The sequence below is a fragment of the Leptonotus elevatus genome, chromosome 5, assembly GCF_054856555.1.
Source record: "Leptonotus elevatus isolate MCC_2025b chromosome 5, RoL_Lele_1.0, whole genome shotgun sequence".
In the NCBI taxonomy this organism is placed as follows: domain Eukaryota; kingdom Metazoa; phylum Chordata; class Actinopteri; order Syngnathiformes; family Syngnathidae; genus Leptonotus; species Leptonotus elevatus.
In genome coordinates this window covers 7,183,583-7,203,742 of record NC_141243.1, presented here as the reverse complement: position 1 = coordinate 7,203,742, position 20,160 = coordinate 7,183,583, and the positions used below count along the sequence as shown (strand labels likewise).

General features: G+C 38.9%; 1 long non-coding RNA gene across 3 annotated transcripts in view; it reads right to left on the bottom strand.

Moving 5' to 3' along the window:
• The window catches only part of LOC147173502 (uncharacterized), a 46,901-nt gene that overhangs the window by 24,178 nt on the left and 2,563 nt on the right, over positions 1 to 20,160 (bottom strand). For 2 of the 3 annotated variants that reach the window (XR_015094777.1, XR_015094776.1), the window contains exon 2: positions 4,366 to 4,456. This is a non-coding gene — a long non-coding RNA (uncharacterized LOC147173502). Of the gene's footprint in view, positions 1 to 4,365; positions 4,457 to 13,115; positions 16,678 to 20,160 lie in introns of those variants that run through there. The other variant, XR_015094775.1, reaches the window with a different exon arrangement.

The following is a 20,160-nucleotide window of genomic DNA, read 5'->3' as shown; positions in this document are numbered from 1 at the left end:
TTATTGTTATGATCTGGATTATATTCAATTGAAGTAAATGGCCAAATCCTAGAACATATCCGCAATATCATTTTTAATAAAATCCACTTTGCACAGAGCAACAATGTTACATGACTCATAAAAATGAAGGTGTATTGTTTATAATAAAAGTGACGTGACATTTAGAGACCCAAATAGGTTTGCCTATTTTTTGTTGTTGTTGTAAATATTCATAGAGATCTGATTCCAGTAAAAAATAAATAAATAATAATGTATAGAGGATTGTAAAAATCAAGAGTTATATTTGCATCATTTTTGTGCTCTGTATTTTACTAAGGTGCTGCTCTCAACATATTGCATCATCCTAACATAACATGCATGCGCGCACACAGTGCAGGCAGGCTTTCTTATTCTAGCATTTTTAGCGTCTTGGAATATACAGCTAAATCGCATAGAGCATTGTATAGCGATTAAACATAAGAACAATTACCGTACTTAATAAATAGCTAAATATCGGTGTTCTTTATAGAGCAGGTTTGTCCAACACCTTGTGTACAAAGACACTAGCATCCCTCTGTGCATGTGCAACAACACCCCCCCCCCCCCGCGCTATTCCTTGCTGCTAGTGATTTGCATTCATTTGCATGATTTCACAATGTGCATATCCTTTGTTCTGCTTGTGTGGTGATGCACAAGAAAAAAAAAAAAAAACGCGTCGTGATACAGTCTGCTGAAAGCTGCTTGGATTTGAAGATGGTGTTTGTTAACCGCTGTTGTGTCTGCTTTAATTGAGCATTTTCACTAAAGCTACAGTTGTATAAAGCACAATAATAGTGAATTGGGTGGGGTTTGGGGAGGGGGGGGGGGGGGTGATGTTGTGGATGCTTTTGCGCAGGTTTCTCTGCATGTAATTGACATTGTGTTATCACTAAGGCGCATGAGCAATGGCAGGACGTTACGTGGCTAAAGTACTTCATCCAAGCATGAAATACGGACTTACCTGACATATGAATAGGAGAACTATAGATGGGAACTACACTAAATCAGTCACGCCCAAAAAAATTGCTCCTTTCGTAAATAATTCCCATTTCAAGTTTTTTTTTTTTTTTTTTTAGAATAATTTCATAGTGATCATTATAGATTTCAAGCTTTGTTTTTCTGACCTATTCGGTGTTTGTGTTTTGACCATTAAGGCCCACGACATGCTGGCATTGTTTTGCTCTCTGATGTTGTTTATCTTACCCGCATGTGCTTACACATAGGAAATATATAGAAGCTGGCCTTTGATGGTTGCAAGCTGGCAGGAGATAGTGACGGTCAGCTATTATTTGAAGTAGAAAAAAAGTGTCAAATGAGCTGTATGTTTGGGGTACGTCTCGTGTGTGTGTGTGTGTGTGCCTTTTAAAGATCGAGATCCATCTGGTTTTGAATGGTTGCTTTGACAATGCTTATGCATGAAGAAATATTTTCAGCAGTGAACTCACCAATTTAAACACTGCCTGTTACAATATTATGCACACAAAAAATGTATGACACTTTCTGCTTATATGACTAAAATACCATGCTCCCAAATTAACTCATTCACTGCCATTGACGGCTATAGACGCCAAAAATCCATTTGAACTATTTCTATTCGTTTCATTTTTTTTTCCAATTTTATCAACAAGAGTATGAAAACCTAGAAAAAAAATATTGTACATTTAGCACAGATATCAAATTTCTGGTGAATCATGAGTTAACTATTGAAGTCATGCGATTAATTAAAATGAAAAATTATAATCACCTGACGCGATTAAAAAAAGAAAAGAAAAGATTATTAAAAAATTAGGGCCGTCACGAAAATGTTATATCTGTTCTAAATGTACAATAAAAAAAATTCTAGGTTTTCCCACTCTTGTTAACAAAAGTGGGGAAAAAAAGTTAAACTAATATATATAGTTCAAATTAATTTTTGACATTAATAGCCGTGAATAAAAAAAAGATTATTCAAAATTAGGGGCGTCTGGCGATTAATATTTTTTAATCGCATGACTGCAAAATAGTTAACTCACGATTAATCACAAATTTTTATATCTGTTCTAAATGTACAACAACAAAATTCTAGGTTTTCATACTCTTGTAAACAAAAGTAGATTTTTTTTTTTTTTAACTAATAGAAATAGTTCAAATGAATTTTTGACATCTATAACCATCAATGGCAGTGAATGAGTTGATAGTTTGTTTTGTCGTGATCATCCCCTCGCTCTGGTACCATGAATGCCTTTGGGACTTGCATATAGACAGTATACAGTACACACAATATGTGCAAGGATAGGCACGGTTGTCATATCGTCGCATTGAAGCTCATTTGTTGGCATAGCAACCTTCTTAAGCATCATCAACTTTTGATTACCAGTTTGATCAAATCTATTCAACTGGTAAAGGTGCTGCTGTCTGGCTTTGCTTCTTAACTCATTCACTGCCATTGACGGCTATAGAAGTCAAAAAATAATTTGAACCATTTCTAGTTTAACATGTTTTCCCACTTTTTGTTAACAAAAGTATGAAAACCTAGAATTGTTTGGGGTATTAGAACAGGTATAAAATGTGTGATTAATTGTGAGTTAACTAGTGAAGTCATGCGATTAATTATGTTTAAAAATTTTCATCGCCCGACGCCCATAATTTAAAAAAAAAAAATTCTTAAAAAAAAAACATTATTAAAAATCAAAAAATAGATTTTAAGAAAATGTTATTAAAAATTAGGGGCATCAGGCGATTAAAATTTGTAATTAAATCGCATGACTTCACTAGTTAACTCACGATTAATCACAAATTTTATATCTGTTCTAAATGGGTTCTAGGGTTTCATACTCTTGTTAACAAAAATGGAGAAAAAAATTTTAACTAATAAAAATAGTTAAAATGAAATTTTGACCTCTATAGCTGTCAATGGCAGTGGATGAGTTAATATTGATCTTGAAGCTTGGCATGAAGTGGATTTATAAACCAAAACTGTTTAATTATTACCTCACTCTTCAACTGTGCATGTGTACCTAATATTATAACTAGTGAGTGTATTTCACTCCTACTTGGTTGTTGTGCTCACAGCCCGTGCCTTATCTCAATTGATCTCAATCTAAACCTCTCCTTGGTTCAGTGACAAATTTTCAAATTTGACAAAAACGTCCTAAATTACCCACCGTGACGAACAAATAAACATTTCTTGTCTGACCAGATGGACTTATTAAAGTGATTTGTCTCTGTTCAGTGACATCAAATTTAACATGTAATAATGACGGACGGTGCCTAATTGAAAACCAAGTATGTCCTCCACGGGACATAAATGAGACCAATTAGAGTTGCCGCATGGATTTCCACAGCCGGAGGAAATGTTTTTAAATCACTTCTGCACATTTGTATTTGTGTGCGTGTGTGTGAGTGTTGCTTCCGCTTCCTTGTCTTCCAGACTTGAGCATAAACTACAAAGCTCGGAAAGCGGTCACGAGACGTGCCCGTGCCCGCAATCGCATGCGAGCAACTGTTCCCATGTCCACCGGACCACAAGTAACATCTCCGACTGTACACTACACACGCGGGCACATCACACTACATGTGTTTGAGCCTAGCATTAGTTTGTAGATGAGATCAAAGGAGTAAAACAACCAGGCTCAGTGACTACGGTATACTGGTAGTCAACTCATTCACTGACATTGACGGTTATAAACGTCAAAAAAATCATTTGAACTATTTCTATTAGTTTAACATTTTTTTTCTACTTTTGTTAACAAGAGTATGAAAACCTAGATTTTTTTTTATTATACATTTAGAACATATACAATTTTTGATTAATTGTGAGTTAACTATTGAAGTCATGCGATTAAAAAAAAATTGTAATCGCCTGACGCCCCTAATTTATAGTAATCATCTCGTCAGGTGATTCAAATTTTGACATGACAAATTTTATATCTGTTCTAAATGTACAATATTTTTTTTCTTTCTAGGTTTTCATACTCTTGTTAGCAAAAGTGGGATTTTTTTTTTTTTAAATGAATACAAATCGTTTGTAGCCATCAATGGCAGTGAGTTAAAAACAAATTGAATTAGGATTCAAGTTTATTTTGATACATTACTTTTATGTGATTTTTGTATTACTTGACAAAAATAGTCAGGACCAGGTCTTGGCATAAGAGGGATAAAGGGGACATCTGCAACTATAGACTCCAAAATGTACTCCAAATATTGGTGCATGTATGTGAGCCAAGTGCATGGTGGGGACACAAAAATGCTGATTCATCCATCCATCCGTCCGTCCGTCCATCCATCCATCTTTTCACTTTGTTAAATTTGTTTTGGAATTGAGTCAATATAATCATACTGAAAAACCACCTCACGGTTGTAGCTTACCTCAGACAGGTCCAGTGAAAAGAAAATCCCAAACATCACGTTGATGTCCACATGCCGCATGGCGTCCTCCGAAGTTCCGTTTCTTCAATCGCTGCACAAATGAAAGAAGAGGATGTTTAACAAAAGGAAATGTTTACAACAAGGGTAGCATCGCAATTTAGCTAAAGTAAGGGAAAGTTGCGTGAGGTCCAGATTTTAAGGTTTCAAAATATTAAAATTCATGTTAGCATGAATGCTAATACATATATTTGGGGCCCTCGACCGTCCCTTACAGTTAAAAAGTGGCCAGAAGCTAAATAAGCTATGCTAATCGCTAACCAAGTCCGTATAATTACATATGTAGGGATGGGCAAGTACTACCAGGTTTGTGTATCTGGCCGATACCCAACCTTATTTCAATTGTATTACTGATGTCACAATAACGGCAATATCGTGATATCACGATATTAAAATTGCCACAATATCGTCGTCGTCATGCTACGATATTTAAAGCACCACATATGCATAAAATAACGTTACTTTTCACCTGCTTTAGCCAAACATAGCATTATGAACTACCGGTACATAGACTAATGATAAGTAATTCAAGATGGCGGAGGGTGGTGACCATACTAATTATAAATTAGAATTATATATTATTATTATAATATCGTATTGTGACATTTGGATATCTTTACATCCCTAATCTATATACTCGCGACCATGGTCGTTACCGGTATTGGCTGCCCTCTTGTGGCTGTTTTACAATCAGGAACTAGCAAGTAAAAATTAGTAGAATACCAAATTGCCATTTCTTGTCATTTTAAGGGACAATCCTATATTGGGATATATAGATTGTTTTTTTTCTGTCATTGTTTCTTTGGGGAACTTTTATGTATTAAATGTACTAGCGGTATTGGTACTAGGTATCGGTATCGGTGAATCCTCAAGTGGTAAACACTCACACTGGTAAAAGCAGTATTGAACGTCCCAAGAAATGAGCATGAGTACTGCACACAACTTTGAACACTTGCTAATAATGCTAACAACATTTGGCATCCTGGCTTGTCTACCAAATTTTGTAGACTGGATGAGGTCATCGCCATGGCAATAACAAACTATTTTCCTATTTCCAGCAAGTGCCCCATCACATTTATTTTCATGCTGTTTAGCTACAATTATTAGAATGTTTACAGTTGCATTGAATGTAGATGCAACTATAGCTTAGTAGAAGAAATATTCTACATTTTCTTTTAATTAAAAAAATTGGTTTGGTTTTCCCGCGACCCTTGTGAGGACAAGCGGTACAGAAAATGGATGGATGGATGGATGGATGGATGGATGGTTTGGTTTTTAACTCATTCACTGCCATTGACGACTATTGACGTCAAAAATTCATTTGAACTATTTCTATTAGTTTAACATTTCTTCTCTTTTGTTAAGAGTATGAAAACCTAGATTTTTTTTTATTGTACATTTAGAACAGATATAAAATGTATGATTAATCGTGAGTTAACTAGTGTAGTCATGCAAATAATTACAATTAAAAATTAGGAGCGTCGGGCGATTAAAATCTTAATTAATTGCATGATGAGTTAACTCATGATTAATCACAAATTTTATATCGGTTCTAAATGTACAATAAAAACAATTCTAGGTTTTCATACTCTTGTAAACAAAAGTGGAACAAAAATGTTAAACTAATAGAAATAGCTCAAATGAATTTTTGACGTCTACAACCGTCAATGGCAGTGAATGAGTTAATGTGGTGCTGATACAAAGAATAATCAGAAATATTGCAGTGAAAGAATTTGTCACTTCGCTTTGCGTTAAGTTGAGGCTCCTCTAATACAATGCACACGTACACACACCTGCTTTGTTTGATTGATACTTTATTCATGATTCAGATCATCAAATACAAACACGGTAAAAAATAAAATGGGAGAGAAAGAATTGTAAACTACCAACTGTGATGAGCAAAGAAGTCAATAAATGACACATACTGACAGTCAGACATCTTTATCTAAAACATATTCTTCTCGTTCCCCAGTGTGGGCCGACCTCTCCGTGAGTGCGTGCGTGCGTGTAGCCCTACGGCGGGGTTTTGGGGGGGGAACCATTCTGCACTCCCACCCTACCTTCCCTCCATTTTCCCTCCATTCATTCTCTTGCGGCTTGTGTGGCATGTTTCATCCCATCTCTTGCACCTTCACCCCATTCCGTGCACCCCATTCACAGTTTTTTCGCCAGTGCTATTTATTTATAAGTCGTCCTACGATTCCATGAAAACGTCAGGATGGAAAACCGTCAAATTTGCCGTCTCATAAACACTTCGAAGAGGAAACTAAAGTAAGGCTAAACACCTGCGGGGACAATTACAGGTCCACTCCCCCCCCCCCCCCCCCCTCCCCCTGCTGCCTGTCTCATTTCCTTCCCAGTAACATTAGCAAGCGCTCGGCTCAAACAAGCAGCCGTTTAATTATTGTCTCTTTGTTGGCAGCACGCCCGTAACACTCATCATCATGGCAGAGGCGGAGAGACGAAGTGGTGGGGGGTTATATTTTCGATAATGTGCATGCAAAACCACACAACTGATTTACACTTAATCATCCATGCAAAGGGCGGAAGAAAATGTAACCCGGTGACATCAATGGAAACCTGCAATACTCAATATATGCAATCAAATAGTATGAGTCTCAATATGTGACGGGTCGTGTGTTTACGTGCGCGTGCAAAAATAGGCACATTGTATGCTACGTACAATTCGCGTAGAATAATTTCCCGCACATTCTTCTTCATACGTTGCCTTAGGAGCACTTCAAGATGAAAGAAAATGCTAATGCTGGAGCTGTATGTGGCTCAACGATGTGTTTGTGCCAGTTATATGAATGTGTGTGTGTGTGTGTGCCTAAGCAAGCACTTTTATGATAATTAACTGATAGGGGAGGTCGGCCTCCGTGTGTGTGTGTGTGTGTGTGTGTGTATGGCACAGTAAGAATGGGTAGAGGGCGGATTTATGTTTTTATAATAAGTAATTAAGAATAAACAGCAATCACTGGTTAATAAACAGTAATCGGGGGGGGAAAATGATTTTGTAATTCACTTTAATACAAAATTCAAATGAATCCAATTAGCCGATTAATCGATTGAATAATCGATAGATTATTCAATTCTAAAAATATCCGATCGTGACAGCGCTACTTTCCTTTGCTTGATAGTGTCATCCTTTATAATACAGACGATTTATATGTTTGTAGGGGTGTCAGGCGATCAAAGTTTTTCATCGGAATTAATCGCATGACTTTAGTTAACTCATGATTAATCGCAAATTTTATGTCTGTTCTAAGTGCACAATAAAATGTACACTAAAATAAATTTCCTAAGTCTTCATACTCTTGTAAACATTAAAGTGGAAAAAAAATTAAACTAATAGAAATATGGCTGCATATTTTTGTCATTGATACAGTAATTTCATAATAATCATAACATTTAGTTCAAATTAAAAATATGTACTGTACTGTGAAAAACTAGTATAATATAGATTTGTGTTGGTAATTTTTCTGCCACTAGATGGCATAATTACATTTGTAAGACGTTGGTGACAGCTCAGTGCATTTTTCTATCTAATCTTTAATATGAAGTAACTTGTAAAATTCTGCACATTTCTAAAATTGTACAATACAACTTGAGCCCAGTCTCCACAAATATATGCATTATTATCACATTTATGACTGCTATATTTTGACGCGGACGTGTCCGCTGCGTTGAGAACTGGAATTCCCCCAGAACAGGTTTTCCAAGAAAGAGGCGTTCAAGGAACTTTAAATGAACTCAAAATTAATGCACACATTTTGACACCTCTAATATTTTGGGAAAATACATAATACTATATATACAATTCAGAAGCAGAATTGTTTTTACAAATAAAAGCCTATTTTGCTTATTTTTATACCTGATAAAGATAAACGTACAAAATATGTTGGTTAAGCCTGAAATGAACAGGCCTCTTCAAATCAGCGTTTAGCTTAGCAAGCTAATTAATGGCGTGTGCGCGAAACATTGGCATCACACAGGTGACAATAATCCGCTAACGTTAATCCATGCAAATGAAGCGCTCCGCATGCATAGTGGCCGACCGCTATAATTGAATATGCCACTTTTCGCACCTCCGCCTCGGAAACGTGCACGCTCCCAACGTGTATGCAAGCGAGCGCGTGTCGATGCCAGCGGACATTTTAGCTCTACCCTCCTTGCGAGTGCTCCCGCCAAACGCCTTAAGATGGTGGCACCTTGAGGCGGCGCGTGGAGAAAGCCAAGCTCCTCCTCACCGTCCCCTCGCTTCCTTCCTCCAGCTCGACAACACAGGACAGCCCCCCCTCTATCCCAACCCTGCGCCCCGTATTATAAATATTTGATTCGCAGCTCTCTAATAAGGATATTAAGGCGAGTACATCTCCCGCCCGGGCGTATATGCATGACTCCTTTCTCATCAAATTTACATAAAAGGGCCAGATGCTAATGCGAGCGTAGCAACTCCTGCTCACTATTCCATAAGCACTGCTACTGGCCCTCCAGTCCAAGCAGCCGTATAATTTAAATGGTGAACACCATCATATATTTTTCAAATGCTTTGCTGCATGCCAAACGTAACCGGGCTTGTATATCGCATGCTTCATAGAAAGCAGCTCAAGAAATGTTCAGTACAAAAAAAGGCTTTTTCATCGACTTTTTTTTCTTCTTTCCGTGTAATACAGAGAGGAGCTCGTTCCACATTTCCAAATGTTTAAAAGCTGGTACTAAGACATTTTAAAATTCTCAAATGAAAAACAGGGGACTGAACAATTTGGACATACATAAGTGCTTAGTGGAAAACATTAGCGTTTTGGGAGCGTACGCGCCACTGTTGTGTAATTAGTCAAAGATGAATAATGCAGCGGCACAAAATATATTATTTACACCCTTTCATCTGCAAGGACGATTGAAAGCGTGCCGCAATTATCCTAATTTATTTATACGCCGTAGTATTTGCATAATCAAAAGTCAGTGGAGCACAGACGTCCAAGAAGCCGTGCATGGCGGCCAGCTTTAGCGCCAAGTGTAAAAATAGCATTTTTGTGCACACGGTGGGATTGTGCACCACTGCAGTGACTTTTTGTTGTTGTTGTTTTTTTTTTCTTTTTAAATACCAGTATTAGCTCTAAAGGCTGAGTTTTGGACACCGCTTTTATTAACTCATTCACTGCCATTGGCGGCTATAGACGTCAAAAATTCATTTGAACTATTTCTATTAGTTTTACATTTTTGTCCACTTTTGTTAACAAAAGTATGTAAACCTAGATTTTTTTTTTGTATTAGAACAGATATAAAATTTGTGATTAATCATGAGTTAACTAGTGAAGTCATGCGATTAATTACGTTTAAAAATTGTAATCACCCAACGCCCCTAATTTTTAATACTTAAAAAAATAAAAATAATAATAAAACCATTACAATGTTTAAAAAAATATATAAAAATAAAAGATTATTAAAAATTACGGGCATCAGGCGATTAAAAACCTAAATCTAGGTTTTCATACTCTTTTTAACAAAAATGGAAAAAAAATGTTTAACTAATAAAAATACATCAAATGAATTTTTGATGTCTATAGCTGTCAATGGCAGTGAATGAGTTAAGTGTAGATTTAGATTTAGGTTAAAAATAAATAAAACAATTTTAGTTAAATGATTTATGTTACCAATTGTATACAGAAAATATTATTTGCTACTTTTTCATTCATAGAAGCTGTTTTTTCTTCATATAGTGGAGTATGATGGCGAATGCAAACGATTAGGTCAAAACATCTTAAGCTATTTTTTATGCCACTGTTGCAGCCAATCAGGACGAGCGCATCTCCTGCAGAGGTCACCAAGGTTGTGCCGGCGGGCCACATGAGTAGCCCATGGGCCTGTTCTAAAAATAGCTCACCAGTGATGGGACAATGGTGATTTCCCAGGAATGTTGTAATAGTGACCATTTCAAAATATGGACACTGAGGGATATTTATAGAAATAAAATGTTGATAAATATAAATTATTTATCGAATTCCCAATTATTATGAGAAATCATTAACATGGCCATTGTCTTCACATAAATGAATATCATTCATTTCTAATAAGAGCATGTACAATAACTTGGGGCCAACTGATATGGAGTTTTTTAGCCTGTGCCGATTCCAATATTTAACAGAATATAATTCTAATAACCGATTAATCAATCGCTTAATTAAATTATATAAGGAATGAAATAAAAAAAATAAAAAAGTTTTTCCTTTAATAGTTAGTTATAACAATAAAGATATGAACTACATTCAGACTATTAGACTATTTTACAGTACTTTGTCTTGTAGCTGTAGCATTTGTTTCACTTTTTCTTTTGTAAGAGCATTGTTTGAACATCGCTGTTTGTCTTAGGCTGCAAAGTGTTCATGTCTATTTTGTTTTTCAAGTGGCAGATTTTTCCCCCTGATTTTTTTGACCATTTGAAAATAGCTAATATTGCGCGATTAAGTCATCCGGGCCCAAATAACACCATCATCAAAGGTAATTTGGGCAAATTTGGCACTTCAGAAGTGTGAAGCAAACTGTTAGCCCTTTGCAATAATCAGTACCCAAGAAGAAGCTCTCAATAGGGGTGGGAATCTTTGAATGTTTCACGATTCAATTCAATTCCGATTTTTGGGCCTGCGATTCGATTCAGGGCCGATTTTCGATTCAGAAAGATTTTTGATTCAAAACGATTTGATTGACAATGATTTTTGCTTTAATCTATAGATGTGCAAGGAATTGTAATGATCTACTCCAGTCTGACTCGCTAATGCTAATTAGCGTGCTACTCGCGGCACTTTTATCACTCAAAAGAAAGGTTCCAACATTGCAAAAAAAAAAAAACTTATTGGAATAACTTTATCGTGACTTTTTCCTTCTACTCTCTAATGTGGCTACAACTTAACAGTGTATTAGACCGCATGGAAACACATTGCCCCTCAGTGGCCAAACTGGGTACAACATGAGTAGCGCTCCACATAAAGGCACACACAGATAAAGGCAAGACAGTATAAAATCATTTAAATAAAATCGATTTTGGGACATTTAAAATCGATTCTGAATCGTACTAAATACGATTTTTTGGCACACTTCTAGCGCTCAACTTCAAAAAGGTTGGTGACCCGAGATCTACTACTCGATTCAATTACCTGAAGGTTAAGTTCTAGGCTTCGTTCAGTCCTGAATACTAAATAAGACATCTCATTGTGAATGACTTTACACTCTAAAAACAATTGGGTCAAAAATGAACCGATCCTCTACTTGGGTCAATTTTGACCCAACTTTGAGTCAAGAAATTGGTCTTTTGGTGTAAAACAACTCGTAAATATTGGTCAGATCCTTTAATTGGGTCAAAAAATCGGGTCATTTTGTATACAACAAGCCAGAAAGTTGAGTCAAATTGACCCTTAAAGTGGATCGGTTCATTTTTGCATCCATAATTGGGGTACTTTTGACCCAACTGTTTTTAGAGTGTACAAAAAGAAAGTTGATCAAGATCATTCTGCAAATCTCCCACTACAAAAAAAAACACACCCTAATGTCATCCAAGTAAGTGAGAGATAGATTGTTGGCAGTCCAGAGATCCGTCGGCCGTGCAATCATCAAAAGGGGAGGACGGTCCAGCATGACGGAAGCACAGCATGCCCGCTGCTTGCAACAAGACGCTCAAGTGGCCATGCATGATGTCATTAAAAAGCGCCTGAACACTGCAGCATTCCTCAATAGATTATTCAAAAGTACGACGGCCGCCTATGATGTTGTGAGAGGTCAAAATAAGATTGCTAGTGAAACCATGAGACGCCTTTTGTGCGAGTCGCCTTGCATACTATATAGAACATGAAGCTCAGGATGTCAAAGACTGAACTTATTGTGAAAGTGGAGCATAACAGAGGTAAATACGACTTGTGTCTCCCCGTTGACACAATGGAGAGGTGGTGGCATTCAACACGCGCGCACACACACAGACCAGGAACCTGGCCCGCAATGGCAGGGGCTGATGCTGCCATGCGCACGGTGATCTCACCTACCGTTGCCGTGGCGACACCAACCAGAGGGAAAAGCCTCGTTGTGTGTGCGCATGCGTATGTGCGTCTGTGATTGTGACAGACGCCTGAGCCGGAGGAAGAGGAAGAGGAGGATGAGGATGAGGATGAGGAGGGCCTGCAGGAATTCACATTGCGCCCGGCTTGTTTAAGCTTTATGCCTCATTCACTTGCTAGCTTTTTTTTTTTCCAAAGGGAAACAAGCAGGCCTTTCAATTATTAAGGCAGTAAATTCAAAGATGGCGCTGCCAATAAAAGAACAGGCCAGTGCTTTTAATAGCGCTTGAGAGGGATGGGAGAGGATGCATGACAACGACTTTGTAAAATGACAAAGAAGAGCGGGAAGTACATGCGGACATATGCAAAGTTCCACCACTACACATGCACTTAGCCTTTTTTTCTCAAGCATACAGGCAAAAACAGAAAAGAAAAGAAGTGGTTTTGGAAAGCCCGCGATTCGGCACAGTTCAAAACGAACAATCAAATTTGGTTTCTTTGCTGTGACATCATCTTCGTGAACAACGATACGTCACATCGGTCATTAAAACCCCAACAGTTGACGGCACCGAATACATTTTTTTTAAGGCGTGTGTCAAGACCACAAATTATATATATATAAATGGACAAACAATGTTGTTTACTCACCGCTCCGAGAAGTGAAGCCACCGGCGGCCATCTTACAATGTCACTCGCTAAGGCCGCCTTACTTGACTATAGTGATTTTTCTGCGGCGTTTTCACGTTTTTGTCCGTCTCTGTGGCGAGAATGTCACCATGTATATCATACCGTTGTAATTGGGAGAAGCGCTACGTGAGCATTTCATTAGCAAGAATGCAATGAGTGCATGCATGGAAGGTAGCCAACTACGGCAACAGCACTAGGTCAAAATCACTGATCTGTATATTTTATTGGATAGCCGATAGGCCAAGACTTTTGAAGCGGCGAGGCCGCCATATTGCTCCTCCCAAGAAACTTTTTTTCGGCATACAATCCTATACATTTACAGTATCAGAATTGGAGAACATTTCAGACAATACTTTGTACAAACAGCATGATTTATGATGTTTTCAATTTGTTAAACATAGACAAGAGTACTTCAGACATTTTACAACTTGCCTTAAATAAATGTATAAATAATTTGCTTAATGATGTTTACGGGAAGAAACTTGTGTATTTTTTTAAATTAAATAATTATAACAAAAGATGCCTCTGCCAAATCTAATATTGGGGTCTAAGGAACTGAGCGATAAAAGAAAAAGGGGGCCTTCAAAGCACCACATACCGTCCACTTGTTTTTGTTTTTTTTGCTTGCTGGGAATTAATTTTGATACTCGAGTTTCCGAGTTGAGAAAATTTCAATTTTCAACATGGCGGAGAGCGCCGAAGGATTCATGAATGGCAAGGAATATTAACATTTATAAGGGCGTTATCGTCCGCTAGCAGGTTGTTTTAGAATCTACACAATTACGAAGCGTACACAATTCAATGTCCTGTCTTGTCCTTTACAACTCGTTATTTGCCGTAATTGTTCCGTTTTACGAGCAAACATACGTCAGCTTCCATGTGTATTTTTTTGCTACCACAACAAATGCACATGAACAGAACTCGGTCGTAATTAGGAGTTCCCAAGTGGTAAGGTCCATCTTTCCCAAAGCACGTGAAGGCAGGGTAAGAGCCTACGAGCTGAATAAATCTAATACGTATAGTTTATACGGTAATCTGCTCACGAGATGGGAGAAGTAAGATGGCCGCCCTGTGGCTTCAAAAGCTTGCACGGCCGCGATCCGGTCATATATTTAAATCAGTGGTCAAAAATACATATGAAGTGCCGACAAGTAGCTTACTAGCTTTCCTAATGTCACCCCACGTCTTCGCTGATTGGTTCTTTCCATTGTCCGTCAGATTTTCCCCATCGCAGGAAATGCGCGACAGTTAGCGGTGAATGAGTCTGGCTTCCAGGCTAATAGCAAAGTCCCCTTACTAGCAGCTGCTATTGTTGAATTATATTAGTGATGAAGAGCTAACTCGGACTATAGGGGTCATCTGCTCATCAATGGCTGGTGGTGGCCTAGGCTCGCTCTGCAGCCATGAATGCACTGAATTCATTAGCCCTGGTGCACAGATGGTGTCTGGCTGCCTGTCTCAAGTTCAAGTTCATGTCCAGGAGACACACACACACACACACACACACACACACAGATAGAAAGCCAGCGAGAGAGAGACCAAGCTTAAGCCCAGACAGACAGACGTTGTTGAACGAGACACGGCTATTGTTCCCTTTCATCAACGGGATGAAGACTCGCTAGCTGAAGAGGCCTGGGTCAGCTAGCGGTGGACACAAACTGCACAGGACCACGTATAGAGCGTTAGCCAAAACGGGATCATTTTATATGGCTAGCTCAAAATGAAGATGACATTTCTTAAAGCTTTTTTTTTTGAACAACCATCTTGCCCCTCATATGTCAACTTTGCACACACACACACACACACACACACACACACACACACAAAAAAAAAAAACATTGTAGGGGGTTGCCATAATAAGCCACCAGCTAAATCTAGGCTATTCATACGCTTAGTGAGAGAACTCAACCAAGGCTGTTCCACATTATGCAGAAGCCGCTTTCACAATGCCGAGCAATCGAGTGAGCACATAAAGGCGTTGAATGTCAAACATGCTGATTTCCTGGTGGGTGAATTTTAAAAACACCTTCCATGGTCACTGTGGTTTTGTTACCATTCAAGTCATGTGACGACTAATGAGCACAAGCGCGCCTGGTTCAATTGAAAAGTAGACGCAAAAATGATGCTGGGCCTATGCGGCAACGGAGCATGAATGCGTAGATAATATAAAGCATGCTTTCGACAATGAAACATAGTCATGTTATGATGACATTTTAAAAGCACAAAAAGAGTGAGAAAAATCACAAACGCAAAGCTAATATATGAATGCTAACGGAAGCCTACAGAGCAAGTGTGTGCGAGACGAGATGCTGCTCCCTCCTGGTAACAAAACACCTCGCCATTCAATTACTTTTCTTGGCTGCAAGGATGAATCCTTCACAATCTTTAATGGCTTTAAATCAAATACACGTACAGCATGCACCCTCCCCCCCAAATAATAAAGTGCAAATAATTTTAAAAGGATAAACGGTCAGAATTGTGAGGAAAAAATACATTAGGTAATGCCGCCAAGCGCTTTAGCTAGCTGTGGGGTCGGGCTGACATGAGTGACCCCCCAAACAACCCCCCTTGCCCCAACACACACACACATAGACACAATTAAAACACTAGTCCCTTTCATAAAGCTCTGCTCGGGCTTAACCAGTGACCATAACGCTTGTTTTACTGGTAACAATTTCCTCTAATGTTCTTTCAGGCAAATGACCTGCTTTTCGCTTTTTGGAGATCGTAAGCAAGTCAGTGAAGGTCCAGGTTCAGCCAATTGATCAGAAAAAGTTGAAGGTGAAAAATATGGTGGATGGAAACGAGACAATTGAATCAAATAAATTGGACTCTTTTGGCAAAGAGTGTGTTAGGGTTAGGGATGTGCGAGTACTGATATGAGGTTTCGGTATCGGGCCGATACCTGACCTTATTTCAAGGTCAATTTTCCTTTTCATAGCCTGATATTGATTCATAAAACCATTTATCGATTATTTGAATGATTATTTCTCGTAAAGTCATCAGAAAATTAGATTTTATAAGGTTAAATATTTGTTCACAGCGATGTCAAAGTATTTTCTTGCATTTACGAAAGACCTAAAGATAATTCAGAATTTTTCTAAATATATATTTACAGTTATTGAATTAAAAAATAGCGTTTTCATCTCATCCTTGCTGATGTCAATGTCTATGTCACACCTGAGTGATTATAACTAAATCAATTGAGCAGTTACTGCAATCTGCAGCATTTCATTTGGAATGGAGTTTTTTTTTATCATGTTCTTGATATTTCAGAAGAATTGATGTTTCATAAATATGTATGTTAATTAATGGATATTGGGTTGAATTTGAATGGAAAAAAAAAAAGCAAAATAGAATTGAATTGAACTCTTATGTATCAAAATCGAATCAATTCAGGAAATTAGTATCGACACCCAGCCCTAATTGGTAGTGATGGACAAATGAAGCTTCATGACGCACCTGTGATATTTTTTGACTCCTTTAGAAGGTACTCTTGATTTAAAGATGCAGTAGAAATGTAATCAATGTATCTTTAAACCAAGAGCACCATCTAGAGGAGTAAAAAAAAAAAAAATGTACGTGCTTCATGAAGCTTCATTTTCCCATCACTATTAATTAGTACACACTCACGACAGTGGTCCGTACCAGTATTGGCTGCCCTCTTGTGGCCAATTTTGATTATATTTAGGAGCTAGAAATTTGAAGAAGAAAAAAATTGCTATTAATTTCATGCAGTTTTAAGGGAAATGCTATATTGGTATATATTGGAAATTATCTGTCATTGTTTTTTTTGGGGGGGAGGGGGGGTTATATATCAAAAGTACTAGTGGTGACTACTCAAGAGTTAAATTGTCGTACTGGTATCGGTCTACACAAAGTGATGTTGAACATCCCTACTAGTTATAATCTAATGTTTAGCAATTTGCCAATAAATCTGTATTAAAGGTGTCCACACCAGAACCGCCCCTGTCAGGTGTTTGGTTTCCTTGTCTTGCTATACATAACAGGGACAAAATACTCACTCATTCACTGCCATTGGCGGCTATTTGAAGTCAAAAATTAATTTGAACTATTTCTATTAGTTTAACATTTTTTTCCACTTTTGTTAACAAGAGTATGAAAACCAAAAAACTAATTTTTATTGTACATTTAGAACAGATATAAAATGTATGATTAATCATGAGTTAACAATTGAAGTCATGTGATTAATTACAATTCAAAATTAGGAGCGTCGGGCAATTAAAATGGGAATTAATTGCATGACTTCATGAGTTAACTCACGATTAATCACAAATTTTATATCTGTTCTAAATGAACAATAAAAAATATATATAGGTTTTCATACTCTTGTTAGCAAAATTGGAAAAACATTTTAAACTAACAGAAATAGTTCAAATTAATTTTTGACGTCTATAACCGTCAATGGCAGTGAATGAGTTAAAAACACTTGCTGTGTAGTTGAGTGCCAATCAAATGATTGTTTTATATTTCTAGTAATGACTCTCCTTAGAATGTGCAAGTATACTGTACATAACGTGTTTAGCATTATTATCGTGTGCCTAAAATGAGTTGGCCCCTAAAGTTGGCAACAATGCACACGCACATAAAGACACGTCAGCCCATTCGACTCGCGTAGTGTCGATAAATGCCGATGTGCTAAGTGCAGTGTGTTCAAGTGGGGCCATATGCAGCACAAGCCTTTCAAAAATCACTAAGACTATGACCAAGATAATGGCCATGTCATTATGCATACAACTGGCACAGGCGCGAGGCGTTCAAAGACCGTTAGTCTACTCCACGTTGCCCTCTTTCTTTGGGGATGCAGATGAGTCGGGTGCACTTGACGTCTTTTCATGACAACTCCCCCCTCCCCCCCTCCCCCCCCCCCCCTCCCAGCCCTGTCATATTGGGCCTGGTCATGGCATTGCCACTTGCCCCCACCGAGCGTGGGAATGGGATCGTCCAGCCGTTCACATCTCCTGCACTGCGGTTAACGGAATCAATTAAGCTGCCCCCCCACCCCCCCTCCAACACAGCCACTCTCCCCCTCTTCTGCCGCCACCCTCCTCCTCACACCCCCTGACCCCCGTCTCGCCGAGCCCCCAACTCTCCACTTTTAGTCAGCCCCCCCCCCCCATACATCCTAATTATTAGGCCCTTGCTTTGGGATGCCAGCGCCGTTTGGCTATGTTGGAAATACACGTGCACACTAAATGCTCCCATGTATAATAAAATCAAGCAAAAAAATGAACATTAGTTGATAGGTGGGGAAGTTCAGTATACTATATATAGAGCACAAAGTTATCAGCAAATGACAATTTGATTAAATAAATGTTTCTACTTGTGTCAAGTCCAGGAAATATTACGGGGGGGAATAAATGGCGCATGTCCTCGATGAGTCTGGAAGTGGTTTTTACTTTCGGTTATCTAGCTTTATGACGAGCAGAACACTCATACAGCTAGATAACCAAAGATAACAACCCACTTCCTAATCTTCTGCAATAATCCACATGCACACCTCCGCTCCCGGTCTCCTACTTTCCATCTTTTTTAGAATTCAAATACATTAAAGCAATGAAAAAGACATCCCTTTTTGAAAATCACATTCTGCCTTATATTCCTTCTTTTTTTTTTTTTTTGTCATTGCCACTACACAGGATGCAAAAAAAAAAAAAAAAACATCCATGGGAAAGAGCGATAAAAAAAAAGAAAAGAAATATAATCCCAATGTTAATGTTACATTCACTTGACATGAGGCAATATGAGTGAGTTGAAGCAGGCCGGCTATAGAGTGCAGTCATCCTTGCACAGGGGCCCTCATCTGCAATGCAAATCAGGCCCAATCCCACAAAAGGCTCGCTCGCCTCTATTAAGTCGTTGTGGAGCAGCCATAGATCTCCTGTGAGGCCGGAGGAGAACCAGCGCGCAGGGAAGGTGTGAGGAGTGGGTTGGGTTGGGGGTGGTGGGGGGGGGAAATCCGGCGGCTTTCCCGTACAACAGCGCAGGGAATAAGGACGCGAATGTTTCGGATTATGAAGTCGGGAGCTTGCTTTTTTTGAGGGTCATATTGTCCAACGTGAAGGAGAGCGAGGCAGCCTCGTATAGCCTCGCAGCCGGAGGGTCCCATATGTGCATGCGGCGTGCACGCTCCCCCTCGCTCTGCAAGCAGTGTGGAAGTGAAGGGGGCCATCCCCAAAAGCTGGACGGGGGAGGCTGGACCCAAATATGGACCAACCCCGGCGAGGTCAAAGGCCTGCGACCACGAGAATGTAAATACGGTGATGTCATGAAAAAAAGGAGGGAAAAAAATTGGGCAAAATCACCCCCCCCCCCCACCTCTTTTTTCATCATCATCTTCTTCCCTCCTAATCCGCGCACACGTCCGCGCTGGAGGGAAAACGAACGCCTAGTGCGGCGAGCAGCGCCGCGCGCGTCGTCTTTCTCCGCAAGGAAATGTTTTTTTTTCTCCCCCCACCCCCCCCCCCCCCGTCTTTATTTTACCTCCATCTGAGAGCGACTGTATCGCGTTTAAGGGAAAAAAAAAAAAAAAAGAAGACTATCCGAGGAGAGCGAATTGCGACAATAGGCTGCTTTTGTGCTCTCGCTTTCTGTATCATGCGTCAAAAATCCTTCTCGACTCCCATTTTTTTTTTTTTTTTAAATAGCGCATCCGCATCGTGGACTACAATTGGCACCGTCGCCTCCTCCAACCTGTCCGCGTGTTTGTCGGGTCCCCACCGTGCGCGTAAGTGTAAGTTGGCTGGACATCTCACAATACGTGAGTGCAAAAAATGTGGACTATAGCTATTATTGCTCATGGGCGTGATGCCGCTTTTTTTTATATATATATTTTTTTTAGTTTTGTTCAATTCCAATCTTGATAGCATTAAACACGATATACAAAGCAATGAAAGAATTATTCGGCGTGTTCGTCAATCACGTCATCCACTTTGCAAGGGGTCCCACTCACACCAGGATAGCGGGGGTGGGCGGAGCTAACTCG